General features: G+C 42.5%; 1 pseudogene; it reads left to right on the top strand.

Moving 5' to 3' along the window:
- Positions 1 to 356: 356 nt before the first annotated feature.
- LOC112659480 (nucleoside diphosphate kinase A-like) lies at positions 357 to 2,472 on the top strand (annotated as a pseudogene).
- Positions 2,473 to 7,467: the final 4,995 nt, after the last annotated feature.

Raw genomic sequence — 7,467 nt, 5'->3', positions numbered from 1 at the left:
TTAAGAGACCTGCTTCCTGGGCCTCTGGCAGCTCCCCATCTCCCTCTTCCTGGGTGGGAAGAAGCTGCTTAATTAACAGCTCCACTTCCTGCAGCACCTGGGGCTTCCCCTCCCCTGAGCTCCTGCCACCTCCCTTTGGGCTCTTTGGGCTTCCCAAGTCAATTACCAGAGCCAGGTGACGTCTTCAACCCTCAGCTGGGGAAGGCTGGAGGCCAGAGTCTGGCCTGGCAGGGCCACAGGAAAACTGACTAGTGCAGAGAGGCAGTCCTAGGGGGTAGGAGCAGGGAGGTTTCCTAAGGGAAACTCATTTGATCGGCTGGTTTTTTCTGCTTTGCGTTTTGGTTGTCTAGGTTCTCTGCAAGGCTGTAAAACCGTGAGACTACTCAAGCGTGAGCCTTGTAGAGCTCAGGGATGCAATGCGTTGGGCTAGGTCTGCTCAAAGAGGCCTCAGAATCCTTCCTGGCTCCTCCAGTGCCAGCAGCCCTAGATGGAATTGCAACCCAAGCAGCTGGTGGGCTGTCTATCTCGAGGTCCATGGCCAACAGTGAATGCACCTTCATTGCCATCAAGACTGATAGAGTCCAGTGCAGCCTCTTTGGAGAGATCATCAAGCATTTTAAGCAAAAGGGATTATTCCTCATTGCTATGAAATTAATTCAGGCTTCGAAAGACCTTCTCAAAGAACACCGACTTGAAGGACCATTCATTCTCTGCCATCCTGGTAAAGTACTTGCAGTCAGAGTCTGTGGGTGCCATGGCCTGGGAGGGGCTGAATGTGTTGAAGACAGGCCAAGTGATGCTCAGGCAGACCACCCCTTCGTACTCCAAGCCTGGGACCATCCCTGGGGACTTCTGCATCCAAGTTGTCAAGAACATTACCCACGGCAACAATTCCGTGTAGAGTGCAGAAAAGGAGATTGGCTTATGGTTTCGGCCTGAAGAGTTGGTGGATTAGAAGAACTGTGCACAGAACTGGTTCTATGAGTGATGAGAGAGCAGACCTTAGTGCTTTGCCTACTCTGTTCCCTTTCCCTCTTATGGGCAGGGGGCCAGGCTCTAACAAATCCAGTTATTTTTGAGAACTTCCTTATAAACAGGAGGGTAACTGGGAGTGCTCCCTGTTCAGTATTATGTGCTACCATCAGATTAAAATGTTTCATCCCCCTCAGCCCCTCACCCCAAAATAAGAGAATCTTTCTAGGCTCAGCTTAGACCTTGGAGGCCTTTGTGGATTTAGTAAAGAGAGTTGATTTCTGCCAGTTGTGGCTACCACAAGACAGAAACAGAGAACTCCAGCAAGGAGGTGAGAGAGAGGGACCCCTGGGTAGCTCAGCGGTTAAGCACGGCTGCCTTCAGCCCAGGAAGTGATCCTGGAGTCCCTGGATTGAGTTCCACATCAGGCTTCCTGCATGGAGCCTGCTTCTCCCTATGTCTCTGCCTCTCTCTCTGTATCTCTCATGAATAAATAAATAAAATATTAAAAAAAAAAGGAGGTGAGAGAGACTCTGGAGAGAGCCCTTTAGAAGACTTATCCTTGGAAAGGCTTTGTGTTTGGACCTAGCTGGGTGACTGAGCCCTTAGATGCTCAAGTGTGCCAAGAATTCTCCAGAGAACCTAATCTAGACACTAGGTCCCAGGCCAGTCCAGGGCGTCACATTGCTGGGGGCTGGGCAGCATTCTGTATTTGTACCAAGAATTCTTCTTTTTTTTTTTTTAAGATTTTATTTATTTATTCATGAGAGACACACACAGAGAGAGGCAGAGATATAGGTAGAGGGAGAAGCAGGGTCCCTGCAGGGAGCCTGATAAGAGACTCGATCCCAGGACCCCGGAATCATGACCTGAGCCAAAGGCAAACGATCAACCACTGAGCCACCCAGATGCTCCTGTACCAAGGATTCTAAGTGGGTTTTGTCTAAATTAAAATATATGCTTATTATGACAATCTTCAAACATATAGAAAAGTTGTACACCTACCTTTCTGGACTATCATTCTTATTTAACTCTACTTGCTTCATCTCATACCCTTTCATCTACCCATCCTTCGGCCATCTATCAAGCCATTCTTTTTTGAGAATTTCAAAGAAACTACAGATATTGGTATTCTTCCCATAAATACTTTATCATGTACTTCATTAAATAGGAATCATATTGATTTATGAGTTTTTTCTTTTGAAATAAAATTTACATAAAATGAAATGTCTAAATCTTAAGTGTACATTTGCTACATTTTAACAAATGCATACACCTATGTAACCCAAATCCCTATCAAGATATGGAATACTACCAACACACCAGAAAACTCCCTCATGCCCCTTCCCAGTCAATCCCTGCCCTCACTTCCACCACCACCACCACCCCTGGAAGTTACCACTATCCTAATTTTTATCTATCATAAATTGTTTGCTTATTTTAGAACTTTATATAAATGAAAGCATATAGTGTATACTATTTTGCATAAAGCTTCTTCCACTCAGCATATTTTTGAGCTTTATTCATATCAGTGCAGTTTGTTCCTTTTAATCCCTAAATGATATGCTATTGTATGAATACACTACAGTTCATTTGTGCATTTTTCCAATTGATAGCCATAACTATTACAGCAATTGCATTGTGGAGTAGCTAATGACGTAAGAAATGCCTACGCTATTCTATTAAGAAAACATTTCATGATACAAAATTTATATGCAATATGATCCTAACTGTGTGAAGAAAATAATTTGTAGTAAATATGCTAAAATGTTAACGTGGGCTTTGCTATGCTCTAAAACCTTGTTTTTATTAATTAGTTTTATATTATTTATTTTTATAAATAATTATAGATTCACAAGAAGTTGCAAAGGTAGTATAAAGAAGTCCTATACATTTCATCCTTTGTCCTCAATGATTACATCTTACGTGACCTAGTACCATATTAAAACTAGAAAAATGTCATTGCTATAAATTGTGTGTGTGATTCAGAATAATTTTATCAGATGTGTAAATTCATGTAATTATCACATGCAAGGTACAGAATTGTTCCATCCTCAAAGATGCAACCCTTTATAGCCACATTCATCTCCACCACCATCCCTAACCCTTTGCAATCACTAATCTGTGCTCCATCTCTATAATTTCATCATTTTGAGAATGTTACATAAGTGGAATCATGCAGTATGTGGCTTTTTGAGATTGGCTTTTTTCACTCTGCATCATGATCTCGAGACCCATCAAAGTTATCAGGTGTATCTGTAGTCATTCCTTTTTATTGCTGAGTAGTATTCAACAGTATGGATAATCCCCCCCCACCACCACACACACACACAATTTTCAAAGTTCCTACTAAGCATGAAATATTTTTTTTTAGCATGAAATATTTTAATTCTTAGGAAAAAAGAAAAGTATTGACAGGGGGCGGAGAGTGCAATGCATAGAGAAACAATTCATGCCTTCAAGGAAATATCGTGTTGAATTAAATAACAGAATTTTAGGTTTGGCAGTCACCTATGTAAGTTTTTCATTTTGCAGGTGTCCTCCTTGCAATATCCTGATAGGTAGTTGTGCAGCCTTTGTGTGGATATTCCTAGTGACAGAGAACTCACTATCAAATGAAGCAGCTCATTAAATTGATAACAAAATGTGCCTTTCTTCCTAGAGCCTACGCATGACTGAGAGAAGATCTTCTGTCATAAGTTATGTTTACCCTGCCTGGGGTCTCTTCCCTGTCTCCCCTAACCAGGTAAACACAAGCCCATGACAGTGAGCAAAGCCTGCAGAGTCTGACCAAGCCGTTGGATATGCTAGATCCAGGAATGTCTTTTCTAGGGAGATTTCAGTATTCACTGGCTTAGAAAAGCAGGAGGCTGCAGACCTTTAAAAATGGAACAAAATTCTGCATGAGCACACACACAGATACCCACAGTCCCCTAAGAATAGTCTCCTTTCTGCATTGTAAGATGCCCCCCACCCAGAAGGCACTGATGCACTAATCCAAGAGGAAAGGTCTCAGATTCTCTCCTGCTTCCAGTCCTTTGTAGTTGACCTAAGATCAATTTTCTTTCCCTTCAGCTTTCCTTGAGAGCAGACTCTGATCTGTCCATGGTTCTGATTGCTAATAGATTTCACTGGAAGGCAAGGCATGGGTTATTTCATTCATTCATTTGTGATAACTAGCATTTATTGAGCACTTAATAAGTGCCAGAGACTGTGATATGCTCCTTATATTCAGCTTCTTTTTTTAATTTTTATTTATTTTTGATAGTCACACAGAGAGAGAGAGAGGCAGAGACACAGGCAGAGGGAGAAGCAGGCTCCATTGCACCGGGAGCCCGACGTGGGACTCGATCCTGGGTCTCCAGGATCACGCCCCGGGGCCAAAGGCAGGCTCCAAACCGCTGCGCCACCCAGGGATCCCTTATATTCAGCTTCTTTTTACTGATGTCTACCAGACATAATGAAGAAGAGCACAGATCATAAACATACAGCTTAATGATACATACAGTGAATGTATTTCATACAGTGAACCAAAATGAAGATCAAGAAATAGAACATTATTAGCACCCAAGAAGGCCCTTCATCTCTCCTTCTAGGTGCTGTCCTCCCATTGTAACCACTGCCTCGACTTTTTTTTTTTTTTAGATTTTATTTATTTATTCATAAGAGACACACAGGAGAGGCAGAGACACAGGCAGAGGGAGTAGCAGGCTCCCTGCAAGGAGCCTGATTTGGAACTCGATCCCTCAGGATCATGACCTAAGCCAAAGGCAGACGCTCAACCACTGAGCCACCTAGGTGGCCCCAACCTTGACTTTTAACAGCATAGATTACTTTTTTCCTACTTTTGAAATTTATATAAGTGGATCATACAAATTGCCTTCTCTTTTGTGTCTGTCTTCTATAGGCCAACATTATGTTTGTGAAGTTTTTTCATATCCTTCTAGATAGCTGTAGTGTATTTACCCTTGTTGCAATATAGCATTACCCTGTGTAAAACATTCTGCAATTTATTCATTCTACTGCTGAAGGGCATTTGAGTTGTTTCCAGTTTTCTGCCACTATGCATATTGCTGATAGAAACATTCTTGCTCATAGCTTTAGATGAACATATGCCTTTCCATTATATATATTACATATGCATGTATATATGGATATGTATACACACATACATATATACACTGGGTGGAATGTGGTACATTTTTCAGTTGAGAAACTGAGGCCTGAAGAAGTTAAGCCAGGAAGTAGTGGAGCTGGGACATGAATTCCATCCTGTGTGGTGTTGGAGCTCAAGCTCCAATAACTATCATGCTTTACTGCCTCCCAATGCATGGGCCATTTAAAATACTCATGATGTTGGGGTGCCTGGCTGGCTCAGCATGCAACTTTTGATCTTGGGATTATGAGCTTTAACCCCATGTGAGGTGTAAAGATTACTTAAAAATAAAATCTTTTAAAAAGAAAAAAAGTAGGGGCACCTGGGTGGCTCAGTGGTTGAGTGTCTGCCTTTGGCTCAGATCATGATCCTGGGGTCCTGGGATAGAATCCCGCATTGGGCTCCCTGCTGGGAGCCTGTTTTTCCCTCTGCCTGTGTCTCTGGCTCTCTCTGTGTGTCTGTCATGAATAAATAGATAAAATCAAAGAAGAAAGAAAAAGAAAGAAGAAAGAAAGAAAGAAAGAAAGAAAGAAAGAAAGAAAGAAAGAAAGAAAGAAAGAAAGAAAGAAAGAAAAAAGGAAAGAAAGAAAAAGAATTCATGATGTGCCAGACTGGTTGCTGCCATCGAGGGAGATAAAAGATAGGAAGGCTCAGTCATGCAAGAAAGAAAATGATAGATGGGTGTGATAAAGAACCTGAGTAAAAGGGGGTCATTTTTACTTTGGAAGATCACAGGAGGCTTCCTAGAGGAAAAAGCATCTAAAGTAAAAAGATGGGAGGCAGATTCTGGGCATGCCAGAGTGATGAGGGAAGGTATGCCAGGGTGAGAGAGTCTGGGGGCATAAGAAGAAGTCCTCATAGAGTCACAGCTGCAAGGATCCTCAGAGGTCACCTTGTTGAGTCTCCATTGTCCACTCACCCATTTTTACATTGCTGGCTTCTAAATTTATATACCCAGTCTCAACCATTACCCTGATCTCTAAACTCTTTTCTATCTAGTTGGATGACAAATAGGCATCTCAAATTTAACATTGCCAAGACAGGGATACTGATCTTGTCCCTACACTCTCCAAACAGCTCCTCTTCCAATATTTCTTGCTTTTTGGAACTAGCAGCCACCAACTACTCAGGCCCCCAACCACAGCACCATCCTTCCTCACTCCCTTTTCCCTAATCCAATCCATGAACATGTCCCACCAGCTATATTTACAAAGCATACTCTCCTTAGCACCTCCCCACTACCACCTTGGTCATGACTACCACCATCACTCACATGGACAGCTGCAACAGCCTCCTTGCTGTTCTCCCTGCTTCCCCACTCCTTTGGAAGGCCACAGGGAGAAGCCTTCTTTGCCTCTTCTAGCTTCTGGTGGTTCCAGATGTTCCTTGGCTTAGGGCTTCCTAACCCCAATCTCTACCTCTGTCTCCACAAGGCCTCCTCTTGCACCTTTTCTTCCCATTATTGATGACCTCCTTTTATTGGTCATTAAATTTAGGATCCACCTGGATAATCCACAATGATCTCATCTTAAGATCCTTAACTTAATTACATTTGCAAAGATCCTTTTTCCAAATAAGGTCACATTCATAGGTCCTGGGTGGACATATCTTTTATGGAATCATCATTCAACTGGGTACAGAGGTGAATCTCAGAAGCTAAAAGAGGTTTTTTTTTTTTTTTTTTTTTTTTTTTTGCTAAAAGAGTTTAAATTGAGTTTAAACTTTAGTCCTCCAGTGAGTGATTACTTTTCAAAGCGTAGAAGACTCTTGGCCCGCACATACTTGCTATCTCAGCACTGACTGTCCATGCGTCACTTCAAAGGTCATTCGGAGGAGGAAGTGTCTGCATTGTGCTTGCTGCAAGACTAACTTGGGGCTGTGAGTTTAGCCAACGACCTTGCTGCAACCTCAAACCCACCAGATCATTGATAGAGGTATTGCCACTGCTACTAAGGGGTCAAATAGTTTCCTTCTGAAAAATGACCTCCCCAAAGAGAGCTAGCTAGCTAGCTATTTGCTCTGCTGGTGACAAAAGGAAAAAGAAGGGATCCAAGAAAGTGCTGGTTCTTACCAAGGATGGTAGGCAGCCTTTACAATGTATGTTCCCCAATGATCCCCCTCTTCTGGTTATTATGCCATTGTATCATCCCCTTCTCTCAGGCCTGGGCTAGGGATACAATACAGTAAAAGTGTCAAGGTGTTATTTCTGAAATGTCATGGCTTCTGTATTGTTCATCTTTTCTCACTCTCTAGATTTCTTGCTCTGAGGGAAGCCACCTCCTATGTCAACCTGCCCTGTGGGGAGGCCCATGTGGCAAGGAACTAATCTCTCCAGCCAA

This window comes from Canis lupus, chromosome 18 (genome assembly GCF_003254725.2).
Source record: "Canis lupus dingo isolate Sandy chromosome 18, ASM325472v2, whole genome shotgun sequence".
Taxonomy (NCBI): domain Eukaryota; kingdom Metazoa; phylum Chordata; class Mammalia; order Carnivora; family Canidae; genus Canis; species Canis lupus.
This window is presented reverse-complemented; position numbering and strand designations above follow the sequence as displayed.